The sequence below is a fragment of the Orbicella franksi genome, chromosome 8 (genome assembly GCF_964199315.1).
Source record: "Orbicella franksi chromosome 8, jaOrbFran1.1, whole genome shotgun sequence".
Taxonomy (NCBI): Eukaryota; Metazoa; Cnidaria; class Anthozoa; order Scleractinia; family Merulinidae; genus Orbicella; species Orbicella franksi.
This window is the reverse complement of record NC_138152.1, coordinates 13,006,105-13,023,845: the sequence shown is the minus strand read 5'-3', so window position 1 is coordinate 13,023,845 and position 17,741 is coordinate 13,006,105. Positions and strand designations below refer to the sequence as shown.

Below are 17,741 nucleotides of genomic sequence, written 5' to 3'. Positions count from 1 at the left end.
AAAAAGAATCCCTAGACTCTAGACCCTAGTCTAGTTTAACTAACATATTCAATGTTGAAAATGAACAGTTCTACCTAGCTATCAAATATTAATTTAACATTACAAATTACAAATGTCTAGAATAGTTTGACGTGAACTTCACTGAATGGCCACCGGCATAATTCTTCGTAAAACAACTTCAAACAATTATTTTTGTTAATAAATTTTCACGTAGTTTCCAGTAAATTGTGTACCTAACGTTTTTAAGTTCTTGCAATTATTCTGAAGTTTATTGTGTCGCGCTTTATTCCCGTCTACAAATCTGTTATAAAAACTAATAACAACCGACGTTTCTTGTTTGAAAACAATAAAATTCTCTGAACTGTTACTATATAACACAAATAGATTCCATTTTATCCTTGGTCCGTTCAGTAACTGAACAAAGCAGATATTGAATCAAAGGAATGCGCGGTGCTAATGTCCTCACAATAAGTTCACGTCAGGTTTTTGTAAGTTTTACCCTTGTAGACTCTGTACTCAGCCTCCGTTAGTGCACCACCTTGACTTTGCTAAATCTATCTACTTTACAGTACTTCGTCCGACAGTCAACTGTTTTGTTCTGACCATGTTTCGAGGTCATCTGTGCATCTAGAACTGACCAGACGCAGTCTATTTGTTAAGCTTCAAATCGTTCTTAATATCTTGTAATATCATTGTTAAAAGTAACTTGGTTGATTAAAAAAGGCACGTGGAAAATTTTTCCTGTGATGGACAATGCCAAGACAGCCTCCAGGACACGACGCAGTTTGCTGGGACTAAAGAGGATGCACTCCATCTTGCCGTGCTTCTTAGTAGAACGAGAAGCGCGAAGTTCGCGCGCGTTACTCGTTCGTTACACGCCCTCGTTGAAAGTATCACTTCACTTGCTGTAATCATTATTGTCGTCATCATCACCATTCATCCCTCGGAAACGGCTCAGCTACAAAAGATACGTACATCAGTACATAAGGAAGGAAGGAAGGAAGTTGGAAAGTAAGTAAATAAGTAAGTATTTAAGTGAGTGAGTGAGTGAGCGTGTGAGTGGAGAGAGAGAGAGAGAGAGAGAGAGAGAGAGAGAGAGAGAGAGAGAGAGAGAGAGAGAGAGAGAGAGAGAGAGAGAGAGAGAGAGAGAGAGTAAATGAGTGAGTGAGTGTGTGTGTGTGAGTGTGTGAGTGAGTGAGTGAGTGAGTGAGTGTGTAAGTAACGTAAGAAAGAACTTCATTTAAGTCTTAATTACACGAGGTGACCATGAAAATTGCTTAAAACTAACAAATGACGTGGAAAAGGTCGATCAAAAAAATATACCTGATCAGGATAATAACGATACTACGGTGAACAAGAACACACCTGCAAAAGATACGTGCATCAATACATTGCATGGGGTGACCATGCAAATTGGGTAAAACTAACAAATGACGTGGAAAAGATCGATCAAAAACGTTTATTATTAAAACATTAGTCAAACCACAGACGTCCCAAACTCACAAGGAATCCATCAAATATTAATGATTTATGTACGCGTATCGAGTGGGACGTGACCTCTTACATTGCGCGGCGTTGTGTTACACTTTGGGCCGTTGAGAATTTGAGTACTCCAAAAGGCATTTGTATGGAGTTTAAAATAACGAAGGAGAAAATCACGCAATGAAATAAAATGTTCCTTTTTTGCATAGAAGATAGAAAATATACTCACCTTGCCTGGTTTCTATAGTCCAATTGGGCTATTTCATCGTTTTGGGTTTTTTTTTTGAGGTGTTTGTCGCATTCCCAGCTTGGGACGCCTGTGGTCAAACCACACGGGCAAGGGACTCTAATCACCATTCAAACGAGCTACGTCACGGTTTGCACATTTTGATAAGTTTGGCCTAAATTTCTTATGATCATCGTTTACAATCATCCTTGTTAATCTTCTCCATCACTGATCACCCTTGTTCCTTTTTGTTTTATTATTATCTCTTTAGTGTTTTTCTATCTTCGTGAATTATTTTCGGGTTTTTTTCAATGAGTGAAAAGTGATTTTGTACGAGGCCAAAATAACTCAAAATACTGTGACTGTGCTCCTTTAAAAAAGCTTTTAGGATACACATCACGTGAGTAACTGACAACAAAGGAAAATCCGGGGGGATTTACTCCCTTATGTGGGCTATATAGATATGTGTGGCCCCAAAGGATATGGTTTTTCAGCCGTCCTGGTCATAAATAGGGTATCAATTTTGGCCATTTTGGTCTTAAATAGGGTATAGTTTTTGTACTCTAGTCTTGAATCGGGTATGTTCTTTAGAAGAAGCTGCTCTTTCATCATTATCGATAAGACCATAAAGAAAGGCCCTTCATAAATTCTGTTCAGGGCAACTATGTCAGCCGCAACAGTCATAAATAGGGTAGCACATTTTTGGTCAGGTCATAAATAGAGTAGGAAAAATCACAGATTTTGGTCATAAATAGGGCAAGGGTTTTTAGGAACCAGGCCGCACACCCCCAACAAATGTTTCCGAGAGTACCCCCCTCCCCCCCCCCCCGGGAGGAAAATTAAGAGTAAAAGTAAGGGTAAGAGTATTAAGAGTAAAATTCTAAAATAAAATTACAATATTCAGCATACATTGAATGTAATCTACTTCCTAAACATTCTCCTAAATGAGATCTTAACCGTGATCTCACACATTACCTGGGCAACAGTCCCAGCCAGCGGATGGAGCATTAACACATGCGCAGACTTAGGCCCAGGGTAGCTTTTGGGCTGAATTTTGCAAACATGCATATTTTGTTACGTTTTCATTCTTACCCCCAGGAAAGCAATCGTCGTTGGAAAAGTTTTAACTAATATGGGTTTCGAAATTTTGAAGGTCCGAAAAGCAAATATATAATTTCCTAGCCGGTCACTGCTCTCTCAGAAATAGCCGCTCGTAACAAACTTCGAGCAGAAGTCTGCCTTCGAGCTTAGTGGCCAATCACGCAGGTGCTTATCTCTGTTTACCGTGCATGAAGCGGCTAAGAGTATTTCTACTGTGCCCTGATTGTGAATGAAATGATGTCCTTCGGAGGGATACTCTCAACAGTCAATTTACAGGTACCAGGAGCCATAATCGGGGACGGAGACCTTAAGCGCGCTATTTCTAGTATTGGGGCTGTCCCTATGATATAGGACAATTTTCTATTTTTAGAACAAATTGCTCCATCGCGTGCGGCACACGCGCATACATGCTGCGAGGATTTTTGGGGATGTCGCCAGGGGAAAATTGCGCCCGAAATTCCCGAAATTTTTTATGCTTTTGGCCCTCAACTCAATACGTTTATGCCTGTTGGAATTTTGCTTACGCAAGCTGCTCCAATCTGAGTGAAGTAAGACAGTGTCGAATTTAGGTACGTCCCGCTTCACATCACTGACCAAGTTGTGTTCCACTGTTTCTTTTACTAGAACTCCACATTACTCCCCTCTAAATTTCGCATATGTTGGTTGAAGATTAACAGCTTTTCCATAACACAGCAAAAAAAACTATGTGGATATATTTGGATATACTAGCATTTCAGTACTTCAGTCTCCCTTCTCTTGCCATACGCTTACGGGGATTTCGCCAGAGTCTATCGCGACCGAAGAGTAAAAAAAAAAAAACATTGCAAGTTTGAGTTTCGTCTGAAATGTAAGCAAAGCTTTATGTTTTATCAAGGCCCAAAAAGGTTTACGCCTATAAATACTGCTCAGTTTTGTTTGTGTAAAAATCCAATAAATTGTCTGCTGTCGATGAATAAGACCGCCCGCCGATGCGTTTTTTGTACAGTTAGTAAACATGACAAATTGGATTTCCGCACTTTCGTGTGAAAACGTACATCGGACTCATACATTTGTAATTTTCAAATATGTTTAAGGTTGATAAATGTTTGAGAACATATTAAAAGGCTAGCTGAAAATATGTGAATAAAGCAGAGATAATCAGCAAAGTTACGATGACGCTTTCTTCAATCAACTCGAATAACGATTTCGATTTTGTTGGTTGAGTTACTAAAACTCCTTGTCTACCGTAAATCCTCGAATTAGCGCGTCCCTCCCTCAAATAAGCGCCCCTCCTATCAGCCGAAATTTAAAATAAGCGCCCTCCCTCGAATAAGCACCCCCTCCCCTCCCCTCCCCCCATTTTGTGGACGAGTAATGAGACAACAAAGGATGTATAGTTTTCGTCATGTAGTATCGATTTGTACATTGTTTCAGTTTGTGAACACGTTAAGTACTAATGGTGCCGCGATTTAAACTTTAAGATCATTTTTTTATGTCAATAAACTGCTTATGTTGTTGTTTACGCGCAGAAAAAAAATGATTATTTCAGGCCACGATTTGGGAAAAATTAAATAAGCGCCCACACCCGGTCTTCTCCTAAATTTGAAATAAGCGCTCCGGGCGCTTATTCGAGGATTTACGGTATTTTATTTTGCAGTCTAAAATTTCACTATGTTGAGGAAACACACATGATGTTAGTAGCCTTTTGGCATTGGTGAAAATTGTTGCAGCATCTCAGCACAAAAGATAACGAAATAAATTTTTGTCAAGATTTGTTGACAACTGAAAACACCGACTCGGGCTTGAAAGTGCTCGCACTGCGCTATGCAAATGAGCTACTTGTACGCGTCAGACTTTTCTTTCAAAAAACTTTGCAAACTCGCCACATAAGCGGAAACGACGAGAAACTATCAAAAACAGGTTTTGGTTATGACTAAGCATTGTTTTAGAAACTTGCAAAATAGATAATTTATTCACAGCGCGAAATTTTTCGTCTTGTTTTCGACCCTGAAAAGCTCGCCCGGGTTCTTATTCACTGCCTTATTCCCTGCCATCGCTTTGAAAAATCCGCAAGAGAATCTCACAACTCTCGCCTTTGATCACGCAACATGACAACATCCACGCGAGAGCCCACGTCAAGTGCTTGGATCCGCGCGGATATATGTCGTCAGGGTGGCGCAATTTGTTCTAAAAATAGAATCATTTTCCCATATCATAAGTGCGCGCAGATCCCAAGACTTACGGTCTCCGTCCCCGATTATGGCTCCTGTCGGTACCCATCTTTTTTCTTTTTTTTTATCTATTTACCTCTGCGTAGAGAGAGGAACTGTGAGAGTAAAGGGTTTTGCCAAAAAACATACAACACAATAGCCTTCAGAACAAGCGGATTAGCGGGGCCGAAGCTCGATAAATAACTGCAAACGCGAAGCGCGAGACGAAAAAACAAACCGTTGATTTTTCTCGCCTTGCTCTGAGAGCCTGTTCTCGCGCTCCGTATACCCCTGTTCTGCAGGCTCTTGTCTCTTTAATTCCGGACGTATAGTGATGAAAAGACTGTTGTTCTCAACACTTTTTATTGCTATACAGAGCGTAAAAGGCTTTTTTTAATGTTACGTATTCATTCTTCTATTTGTGAGAGAGAAGGAACTTTTTCTTAACTGAATATAGTTAGTTTACGCTGAATATAGTGAGTTGTAACGATGTGACATAGTTGGAACACGTTTGGTCCCTGGCCTCGTAAAAACAACGAGTTTCGAGTGTTAATCGCTGGACGGGTTGCACACTATAAAGTTAACATTTGTTTGATCAGAACGAAAGCATGTTCGATGTTTTTCCTTGTCATTAGGATTGTTTAGTTTATTAATAGCAATTACACTAAAAAAGAGTGTGCATAGCATTGAGAACAAAAGAGAAAGCTGGCTGTTTAATTCAAGGTTGGTTACCGGAATGTTAAAGTTTGTTTGACAATGGCTAACCTCTTGTTCTCCTTCTTGTGCTTTTAGGTGTTTTCGGGGTTGAGAGTCCTGTAAAATGACAGTAGGTTTTAAGCGTGATTATGTAATAAATAAATAACGGGTTACTGACCAAGCGTGAGGTCAAGATGGTTGGATATTGGCCAAGTTCTTTTTTTGCGTGTTTGTGGACCGAGACGGAGTCGAGGTCCATAAACTCGCACAAAAATGGACGGGGCCAACATCCAGCCATCTTGTACAAAAAACCTTGGTCAATAAAGGATTTATAATATGGCTCTCGGGGAAATTTTTCCAGCAGGATATGGAGAGTAGTCCAGAGCGGGCAAGATAGCGCCATCTTGCCCGCTCGGGTAGCCAATCACAGCAGAGGATTTGATTCATCTTGCCCGCTCACGGAGCTGGTCATATAATAATACACATTCCTCGATTCTGATTGGCTAAAATTAGTAATAGCAAGCACATTGAAGCTTTACTGAGGAAACAATGTGTAGATGACCTTAAATAGTATGTTTTTAAGTGTATTATTAACAAGTAATCGCAGCTCAATAAATACTCTGCTACTATTGACCTTGATTTCAAAAAATAATTGTAAAGTATTTCCACTGTTCCTTCTCATTTCTCCTCAGCAATAAAGCGCTACTCTGAATAAGCTTTATCTCATGAAATTGCTACTTCCATCGCTTATAGCTTACCATCTGCTCTTCCAGCTGTCTTCATCTCCAGGCAACCGAACCTGGATAAGTTCGTATCCGTGTTTAGAGTCACTTTGATAAATGGCGACGAGACGTTTACATGGCGAGGCTGCTAAGCAATTCCGCCTTTGTTTTAGCGGGGTACTCCGCTGCACGTTACTCCGCTGCAGGCCACTCTTGAGCGTGTTACTCAGCGGGAGGTTACTCAGCAGGTCACCTGACTTCACGTTAAACAGCTGAACACGACAATGTTCTAGGAGGATAGCCTCGGAGATGACAACACACACCTCGTCACTGACAAATTCACAATCAAAAAATGATGACAGACCGGCACGTGGACTACCTAAAACGTGTAGCAGTTTTCCAGAAACTGCGTCAAAGACGTATACTCCATCTCTACTCCACACATTAGAGTAAATGATGACAAAGGTTTCCGCAGGAGAAAACCTTCCAAAATCACAAAGATCTTTTGTATGCAGTTGTTTTTCCCAGAGCGTGGTTTCGCGATCCGACAAACGAAGTGAGCCATCCTTGCTCCAGGTTAAAATTTGAAATTTACTGTTGCACGCACGCAAATTTGTGGTTCGATCAATCTGGATGGTCGACAAGATCTCTCCGCTAGTAGTACCAAGGATGATCACCTTCCCCTCTTCCGTCGTACATGCCACTTTTTCTTCAGATGTAGGAATCACGTCTGTTACACTGCCGATGTTGGTGTAGTGTCGGACGCACTTGGACAACTCAAAATTCCACATTTGCAGAGTACCGATTTCTTTTATCAAAACACCACCTTTCACAGCTAAAAGATAAATGCGTGAGGATAAATCCCTCTTTGCAATCAGCTCGCTATTTGAAACATTCCAGGCCGTCACTGTGGTTGCAATTAAGTCATTAGAGCGACTGACAACATAAATGGTCTCACCACTCAAGGAAAACACAGCGTGTTCCACGATAGTATTTGCAACTTCTTTATCATCTTCCTCTTGGTCAGTAACATTCAACATTTCTACGCGATCATCATCACTCCTCAATACAGTATGCTTATCAAGCACAAAATCAAACTTCCTACTTGAAACGATTCGACCAAGCTCTTCTTTAAATGCACCAGATACGGGATCTCCTAACAAAAATCCACCCTCGCTACGTGATTCAAATTCCCAGGTTACATAGGGCTCTTCAAGAACATCCACCCGCCAGGAGGAATGTTCGACGACATTGATATTCAGACGAAAGGCAGAGTACTTAATGTCATGTGGTGATAAATGGAGACAAAAAAGAGATCGACTATTGGGCGAAAACCTAATCATGCCACATACGTTTCGGAGATCGGTTTGTCCTAGTATTCTAAAACCATTTACCACATCAACGATAGCAATACGACCACTCAAATGAGAAATTGCCAGCAGCTTTGCATCTCGTGACCATGCAAAAGACAAGACATCTTCATCTCTGGTGATACGAGTAATCTCTGAACCATTCTTCAGACTCCAAATTATAATGCATTTAGCATTGTGAGGACAATCAGTTAACATCGTGGTCTTGTCTACTGAAATCGAACAAACAGTGAAACTGCAGCTGCTTTCAGGAAAAAGGGGTTTCAGATCTCCGTTGAAATCATACACATGGTTAAGGACTCCCGGTAAAACCACTTTCTCGGTGGGATGAAAAACTACTGAGCGGTAACATGACAAGACATCTGATGAGGATACTGATATTCTGAGAATGCTGAAGTAACGTTTCTTTCCCTTTACAGGACGAGTCCACCGTAGCTTACCAGTATGGAGCCACCACAACTGAATCGTTCCGTCCTTACACTCACACACCATGTAGTCTAACTGTGGCGAAACATCAAAACAAACCACTGCAGACGAACATTGAAACTGGGCTAAAACCGGTTCCTGGTGCATTTGCTTGCTCACAAATTCCATGTAAGATATTTCAGGGTATTTGGTCTGTAACTTTTTTGATGCTATAGGAGATAAAACTGGCCCTCCTTCATTCAGTACCGTTTGGAAAAACACTTGCGGATTATCTGCAAAAGTGCTGAAGTGCTTCCGTAAAAGGAGCCTCAAGGTGTTCAGCAAATCTTTATTGTTTGCTGACAGAGTTCTAGAAAGTTCCTGACTTTGAAGCCATAAAATTTCCTCAGCTGCTATTGAACAGTCTAGACACAGCTTTTTATACAAAAGATCTAAGTCTATCACGTATGTTTCGACACATTTCTCCAAGCTCCGTGATCTCATATTTTCGTCCAACTGCAGCATGTGTCGTAAACCATGATGTAGCGCATACCTCTCTGTGGAGCTACACTGTGCGTCATGTACACCTTTCTCCTTCAGATGATCAAGTTCATCGGCACAGAGACTTGCAAGTATACGGTGGCCTTCCTTCTCATCCATGGTGAAGTCATGCTCTCCGTAACAAGACGTGTCTGTCAACCAGTCTTTAACCGACTTGTGAATAACATGGAGACAGCCATCACGAATAGGAAGAAGTGACGACACACTGCTAATAGCTTTAAGTACTTTCCGCTTTGCAAGTGGTGAGCTGGCATTGAGTCCCAATAGTTTAGAAACAAAGTCAATTGGCATGGGCTCCCTGGAGGCGATAACAGCAGAAAGGAGGTTCAGAAAATTGTCTTCGTTGACGTCTAGTTCCTTCTTAAGTTCGTTCTCTAGTCGTTTGAAATAAGAATGGTAGACTGAAGAAATTGCTAATGGCAAACTATCATCAAGATTCCCCTGGTCCAGAACTGATTTATTCTCTTCAATAAATAAAACAAGAAAATAGGCGTACAGCATCAGCCCTTCAGATTTTTCGACAAGCTTTTCCACAATGGCGTCTTTCTTTTCTGGTTTGATTAGATGCTGTGTCCTGTTTTCAATGAAACGCTTGATGTCTTCCATATTCTTATCATCATTTGATTCCAGTTGAAATGGCTTCAAATGTTTTAATGCTTCTGAAATGTTCGTCTCTGGTCGGGTCGTACAAAGGAATCGAATCCAACATGGAAGCTTGGAAAGATGGTTTGCAAGAACATCAAGTAGCTTATTGCGTTCTTGGTAATCACTTTCATCCAAGCCATCTATCACCATCAGCATGTTTCTTCCTGGGTCAGCTACAGTGCTCAGAGGTTCTTTAAAAAGTACTGCAAACAATTCTTCCACACCCATGTTGTTGAGATCTTTACCCAGATTTCTTGACAGTTGTTTCACAAGAGCTTGTTTGTACTCTGGTAAGGCATGGCACAAGTGACAGGACAAGGACTGAAGCATCAACTGAGGATTTCGGTAACGAGGATTCCCATGCTGACAAAAATGGCTTCCTGCCAGTCTGCCAGCTGCTTGCATTCTTTTGCAGATAACAGCAGAGATGACCGACTTACCCATGCCTGCATTTGCACTGATCACCATTACCCGGTTTTCAGAATTCCTGTCGTCTAACCAGTTTTCAACTTTACTAAATACCCACTCACGAGTGCCTTGTTGATATCGTCCTACAAGATACTCAATGTCGCCTTTGAACTCTGACTTGGCGAGATTCCTAAGGACTTCTTGTGACCTATCTTCGTCTCTTCCCTCTTTTAAGGAATCAACTGCTTGCCTTACCTCTTCAAAAGATTTGACAAGCTCTTCTTGGCTCTTCACTACACCCGCAACAGTTTCCTGTGTTTTGGTTTGGGTCTGGTAAACTACATCTAGTTTCGAATTACTGTCCTGAAGTGTTTGACGGTCTTCTAGTTGGGTGTGATGAACTCTCTCAACAGTTTCTTGTGTCTTGGCCTGGCTCTGATGCATTGTTTCTAGCTTTGATTTAGTACATTGTTGGGTTTCATGGGCTTGTTCCAACTTAGCGTTAGCATCTTGAAGTAGAGCAAGGTGTTCTTGTTGAGTCTGAGATACCGTCCCAGCAGCTGTCTTTGTATCCTGAAGTATCTTTTGTTGCTCTTGTTGGGTCTGACATACCGTCTTAACAGCTGTCTTTACATCCTGAAATATCTTTTGTTGCTCTTGTTGGGTCTGACATACCGTCTTAACAGCTGTCTCTACAGCTGTCCTTGTATCTTGAAGTATCTTTTGTTGCTCTTGCTGGGTCTGACATACCGTCTCAACAGCTTTCTGTAATTTAGTCTGGCTTTGACATACTTCCTCCACCTTTGACTTGATCTCTTTCTCCCGGTCAGCCCATTTAAACAAAACGTCAAGATAATCTTCTTCCCCGCAGCGTTCTGTTTTCAATCTGCTTATCTCTGCCTGGTCCAAACCAAGAGAAACAAGAACACCACTAATTTCTTTCCAAAGCTCATTAAACAATCGTGTGTCAATACGTGTTTCAGGAGTGTGAAGAAGCTTATTGCGCATCAGTTTAATACGAACAAGGTTTGCAGCAAGAGATTTGTTTTTTGCCTGAGGCTTGTGGTTCCAACCTGTGCGGGTAGGGGGAGACAAGCCACAAATTTCGGTCAGCAAAAGAAAAAGCAGAGTAATGTCAAATGTCTTCGAGTCTGGTTTGGATCCATCTGGGGGAAACAGACGATTTCGCTGCTCTTCACTAAGGATGCCTCTTGCAAAGAGGTCATCTAGAGTTGAATTATTCAAATGGAGATTAGCAGCCAGTTTTGAGGGAGGATGCTTGTCATCAAAAACCTTTCTTAGAGCTGTTGTTCCACCATCGACGAGAAGCCTTCTCAACTTGACTCCATTTGTTGTCTCAGTAGAGGCCGCCAAGGGTGAAGGAGAAGCAGCTGCCATTGAAATCTGAAGCATGCAGGTTTACTCCAGCCACTGTAGTAACTGCACGCAAAAGAAAGTATCTGGGGTTAATAATTATGGTTACTTCAAAAGTTGTGACAGTAAAAAGTGACTTTCCAAAAAATATTTCTAACTAATTGCAGTTGCTGGGTTCTGATGAGAGTGACTTGTGAGTAACTCGCATGTTTACTTTTGGGGCTACCTTAACACATTTTCTCTAAAAATAAATTGGCCAACTAATGGCAGTCAACACGAAACGAAAGTGAACTCATTTGTTTTTGGATGAGGAGGATGAAAATGAGTCCTGAGTTGCTGCAATACTCACAAAGAATGCACACTTTGCATAAATGGTGCCTGAGTTTATAAAACCATATTTTATACATCCCAAGACTCGTGTTAATGTTTCCAGACAAAGGATTTTTCACATGAATGTGAGGCTTAGGATGTATAAGTATTTCAAGCAAAATCAATGCAATATTAACATTTGACAAATATCACCTATAGTTCTAGAGCCTGTTTATCATGACATTACATGTATAATGAGCGAGACCCATAACCTAAAGATACATACAAATGTCTTGCTCTTTGAAGGAAGAAAATGGCTGTTCACAGAGTGTTCTACTAACTAAGATGAAAGACAATTTTGATATCCAAATTTCTTAGTTGTAAATTGTCATAACTAAGCAGTGCCCTATACCTAGAGAGTGAAGAAAACAATTTATTTTAAAATTAATCTTACATTCTAACCCAGCCCGTTTTGGCATACCTCACCACTTTTCAGTCCCCACAAAGGCAATTGCTGACGTCAGCTTTTTGCTCTTTTCTGCATCTGTTGATATGAACGATGGATGATAAACTTACAGATGAGTTTAAAAAGAATGTACAAGGCAGTATAGACAGAAAATCAAGACTGCATAATTATGTCCTTAGTCAATTACCACACCCTTAAATAATCTGTACAGCGTAGGTTTAATATCCAAGTTTATCAACAGTGATTGTGCATTCTTTGCTGAGAATGTGTAGTTCCAGTGTTCCAGTTAATTTGGCAAGGGGTCATGTAATTTTTCAGGGGGGTCGCACAAAGTAAGTCTACCTGGCTAACCGCAGCTGCAGCACTACATAAAGCTAAGGGGGAGGGTTCGGTTGGGGGGGGGGGGGGAGTTTGCGCAAACAGATAAAGGATTGACTTTCGGGAGTCTAAAAATGTTTGACATTTGATACCTCAGAATGCTATCCGTTAACCTGATCTCTCTTTCCTCTCTAACATTACGTGAATACAGTAATGATCAATGTGACCATTGCATCATTCAACTATATTATTTTTGCAAAAGAGGGCCGAAATATATTGCTTATATTATATTACAATTTTCCTTTTTCAGTTCATGTGAAAAGAACGTATTTATATCGGATCGGTTAGCAGCAGAAACGAAAATCGCCTCAACATGACATGTGCAGAATGAATGAATGAATGAATGAACTCAGGCCATTTTGAAGTGAAATAAGTACAACTGTGAAAACATTGTTACAGAACAAACTTATCCTGGTCTACGCTATCCTTGGATCGTTTTTGCCAGACACTGAACAAAGATTGCTGTTTTGTTGGCTTCATTTTGAGGAAGATGATTTCCTCGTGCTGGGTTTGCGTGTTTGGGCCGTCACATCGGCCGTCACGGCTCGGTTCTGACGTGAAAATATACTTGGATTTGACATTCCCGCCGAAGCGCGTAAGCGGTAAAATTATGCGAGCAGGAGACTTTGCTGAACTCTAAGGGAAAAATAATTTTTCCCCTCTTCCTTTACTTTAAAATTAATTCATCAATATCGAGAAAATTGAAAGGTATCGCTTGTATAATCCATAAAAAGAATCGTAAAACGACAATAAATATTATCAAGCTTCCATGATTAGTCAGGCGTGACTTCTGAAAATGACCTTATACAGACAAAAACAAAAACTTAAACTGGCTTTTTACTGAGCCGATTTTTGGCAGATTATTTACAGTAGTTCTAAGGATTAAACAACGAATTCTCTCGAAAATTCTCAATGATAGTCGGCCCGTTGGAGTCCGGCTGCTGTTCATGTAACATTCTGGAATCTTGTTTACAAAGAAATGAAATTCGATCGGGGAAGAAATTGATCATGTGCTAGATAACCGAGGAGAAATCACACGAGACAGAGCCGCCACGAATGAATCAGATGAATAATTCTCAGTTTCTTGAGCCTTAGTGAGATCATTGAACTGTATTTATTTTATCCTGAACTAACAAGTATGGAAATTAACAATGCCACAGCAAGGCAATTTTTATTTTTCAGGCACGTTGTCTTTTATTTGCTAAATTAACAGACGACCAAATGATTCGCAAGTCAAGTCACCTTTGGAATTTTGTTGAGTCGTTTTTCAAACTTCTTTTCTGTGATATCTTGTATTACAGAAATTTTTTCCAATCGTTTTTCTTTAGAAACTGCACTCTTTTATTTACTTTTGTTTTCTTTTATAACTATATTACTTTAATTTATATGAGTACTTTAGCCGATTCTCCTTTTTGTAAGTGTCGGGTCAGGTAGCGGTTGCCGTCGGGTTTTTGACCCGAGACCCGTCTCTTATCTGGAACACTGAGTTCCAGAAATTATCCTGACACCTTGACCCCAGGATAGGTCATTAGAAATTCTGATGGTAGAAGAGTTTGAAAAGCCAATTAATTTAAAATTTATAACTTAAGAAAGTATTAATTAAGCTAAACTGCATCAGAATTTACAGTGTACAGAGTGCTGTGAAGGTTCAAACCTGAAAACCCTCTGTGCAAGGGAACAACAGATATTTATAGACCAACAAAATAGTGAGAGAAATTTGCCAACAATGATAGTGAGTTCATAATTCATATTATTTAAAAGAAACCCCTCCAATTCTGTTTCCTGGTGGTTTTTCTTTTGTTTCTTATTTTCATCAACCTGCGATGCTTACAGAGTATTACTCACAGCAAAGGCATACTCAGTACATGTATGCAGTATATCAAAATTAATATGCACTTACTGTACCATACTGCGCTGCTTGAAAGCAGGGTTCATCAAGTACAATACAAGTATACCGGTAACTCAATCTTATTGTGTGAAAACATTTTTAAATGGGGGGATTGTTACCTTTGAAGACTGTTACTTGTACTTTTGGGCTGTGGTGTGCTCAGGGTTGCCACCCACTGGAACAAAAAAAATCCCTGACTTTTCACTGACTGTAAAGCAATTTGATTATATTTCTGGCCATGAATCAACAAAAATAAGCTGGTGCAGATAATTTTTAAAATAAAATTGCCTATACGAAAACATCCAATAAAATAATTTGCAGCAACCTTGAGATAAAATTCCTTGACTTTTCACTGACTTTGAACAGGAATTTAGAAATTCCCTGACCTGAAACAAAACTCCCTGATTTTTCCCTGACCTTGAATAAAATCTAATTTTCCCTGACTTTTCCCTGCCCATGGCAACCCTGTGTTCTTGGTATTCCAAATATCTTTAAAAAGTTGCAAAAAATATTCAGAAAACTTCCAACGGCCTTTTTAAGAACTGAAGTGATTGCTCCTACTATCCACGTTGGAATAAATTATATGTATTTGCTGTTACCCAGTGCAGATATTTGACATCAATTAAAGGCTATCCATGACACTACAAAATATGCACCTTGCGTAAGATGAAGCCACAGAGAGAAATCAAATTGTCTATTTGTGCTTTTAGACTGATAATAGTAGAACATGGTCCAGGGGATTTCATTTTCACATGGTCTTTCTTGTTCTAGAAATACTAAACCAAAGACAGCTAATTAAACATGCATAAATTGGTGACAAACAGCTATTTTTGGAGGGGGGCCATTGCGCACGTAACATTTACAAAATAGCATATTTTTGGCCATAATCTGATTTACTCACTTAACCTAAAATTTGCACCAAGTTTAAGCCAAATTGGAGATTTGACTTATATCACCTCATGCCTGGTTCTGCCTGGTTTTCTCGTGGACATTAAAGTGCCTATGAAGTAAAAAATAATTGCTGCTTATTTGAAAGGCTTTTCAAAGTAAAGAAGAATGGCGTTTCCCTTTGTGGAATGTCTTTTTTCGTTCTAGAGATATTTACGTTTTTGCATTATGCAAATGAGCAAAGTGATGACGTCATAGGTGGTTCCACTTGAACAGTTAAACACTGAATCAAGAATATCTCTAGAAATATTGGAGCAGTGTTCTTCAAACTTGGCACCACAAATGTGCACTACAAAAAAACAGAATGACACCTTCTGTGTTGTTGCCATGGCAACACTTTTGGCTCCAGTCTCTTTCTGTGAAAAACCAAATATGCCAATTTGCAACCCTTCGAAAAGGGACAGAAGGTCTTGCGCGGAACACACATGATTCCCATATTGTCTTAACTCTTCCCATTAGATTGTTGAGAGTGGATGATCCTTGTTAAAGATAAAATCTGGTAGTGTTAGTTTTAATTAAAACAGCACCAGCAGCGTAACTGTTGCCATGGCGGCGGCACGACGGGTGTCATTTTGTTTCTTTTGTGATGTACATTTCTGGCGCCAAGTTCAAAGAACACTGCTCTAATATTTCTAGAGATATTCTTGATTGAGTGTTGAACTGTTTTAGTGGAACCACCTATGACGTCACCACTTTTAATACAAAAACGTGAATATCTCTAAAACGAAAAAAGATATTCCAAAAAGGAAAACGCCATTCTTCTTTACTTTGAAAAGCCTTTCAAATCAGCAGCAATTACTTTTTACTTCATAGGCACTTTAACACTCTTACATGTATAGACTATTAAGTCACCGAAACCATTCAATGAGAAATTGCTAAAAGAATTTATACTACTTACCAAGTTTTTCTTCTCATCACTCAAATATGTGGTTTGACTCAGCTCACTGGATGTCCTGAAAAATTAAATGCATGTTTTGGTTATGTTATCTGATTGCTAATGAACATTACCTAACAAAACTTCCCGTATGAAAGGGAGAAATTAGCCTGGACATTCTCATTTAAATACATTTGTCATACAAGCATAAACGACTGAAAAACAAGCTGTACATTTTATACAATAGTAAATGAAATTCACTTAAATTTATTAAGACTGTTTTGTTTGTATATGTAATTGAATGGATGTGAGTACAATAAAGGATTTACACTATGAGCATGATGAACTATCTCAAAATTGCAAGAGCCTTAAGGTGAGTGCAATTTGAAATTTTTTTGCAGTGTAGATCCTAAATTCTTTGAGCTTTCATATGATCATTCTCCTTTACTGCTGTTACTTATTATATAAACACGCGTGTTTTACTGGAAATACACCACTCATAAAATTCATAGAAACCACATCTGGGACTTGGGCGGCATATCTTCCATATCCTCACGAGTGAAGATGTTGATGACTTCACTGATATCATCTTTGACCCTAAAACTGTACTTAAATTTGTTGGTGTATGATCAAAACATCTTCCCATCTATCTCAAAAGTGTTCAGCAATCTTCGGTAATCTTTGGAAATCTTCAGTTATATTCAGAAATGTTTGTGTGGCCTTTTGACAATTTTTGGAGAATCTTCGGAATTCTTTGGAAGGTGGGCAGAATTCTTCGGATAATTGTCAAAAACGTCGTTATCAGACGTGTGTGTTTATATAATAAACAAAATATTACATAGTTGCTTGTAGATATGGAATTTCTCTTCTCGTGTTCAACTTTATATCTCACTTGTTCACATTCACTCACTTGTTCACATTCCATACAGTACTGCTCAGGAGAAAGTTACCAAGGAACGTGTTTGGTATGGGTACAAAATGGATACAGATTGGGTACGAGAACGTGAAACATTCTTGTAACCGAGTTCTCGGAATCGTTGTTCTTCCTAACGAGTTTCAAAAACGCTTACCAATGGAATGCTAGCAAAATGGAAACACAACAGTACAGAATGGATAGCAAACCGATATGGAATGAATATGGAATGCATAAAGAATGGGAACGGGAACTCGTGTGGAATGGCAACAAAATGTGTTTTGTCAAGCTTTCCCTGTTAGCTTGATTCTGATCAGTACTGTATCTATGCATGCCCATGTATTATTCTCTATATATTAAACGTAGCTGACTAAATGCACATGTGTGAATTTGCACCGCAGTGCAAATTCAAAATTAACAATAAATTGGTCTCAGCAAATCACAGTAATTAGTATTCAATAATAATAATAAAAACATTCATTTTTAAAACAAGTAATGATCACTGATATTTTTCTCAATGCAATATTAAGTGCACCCTGTCCCACCCGACCCCGCTGGGGGACTTGATGAGGGTAATGTGGGAACTTTCACATGATATTCACTCTATTTAGGTTCCCCAGTAGGCTGGGTCAGTACTCTTAGTAATCATCAACTTTGCTTCCCCGACGGGGAAATGAGCAGGGCATTCTCTCTTCTGCACATCGTTAATCGTTTTTCTAGTTTATATTAGATATTTTAATTTTTAGTACAAACGACCCCACAAGCTTCTTTAATTCTCATCGTTTT

General features: G+C 39.5%; 1 pseudogene across 1 annotated transcript in view; it reads right to left on the bottom strand.

Annotated features, from left to right (window-relative positions):
• Window positions 1-1,371: 1,371 nt before the first annotated feature.
• The window catches only part of LOC145495338 (uncharacterized), a 30,570-nt pseudogene continuing 14,200 nt past the window's right edge, over window positions 1,372-17,741 (bottom strand). Inside the window, exons 7-10 of the transcript XR_014050400.1 lie at window positions 16,067-16,121; window positions 11,970-12,032; window positions 6,453-11,245; window positions 1,372-5,811 (exon numbers count right to left, since the gene is read on the bottom strand). The product of XR_014050400.1 is annotated as an uncharacterized LOC145495338 (transcript). The remainder of the gene's footprint in view (window positions 5,812-6,452; window positions 11,246-11,969; window positions 12,033-16,066; window positions 16,122-17,741) is intronic.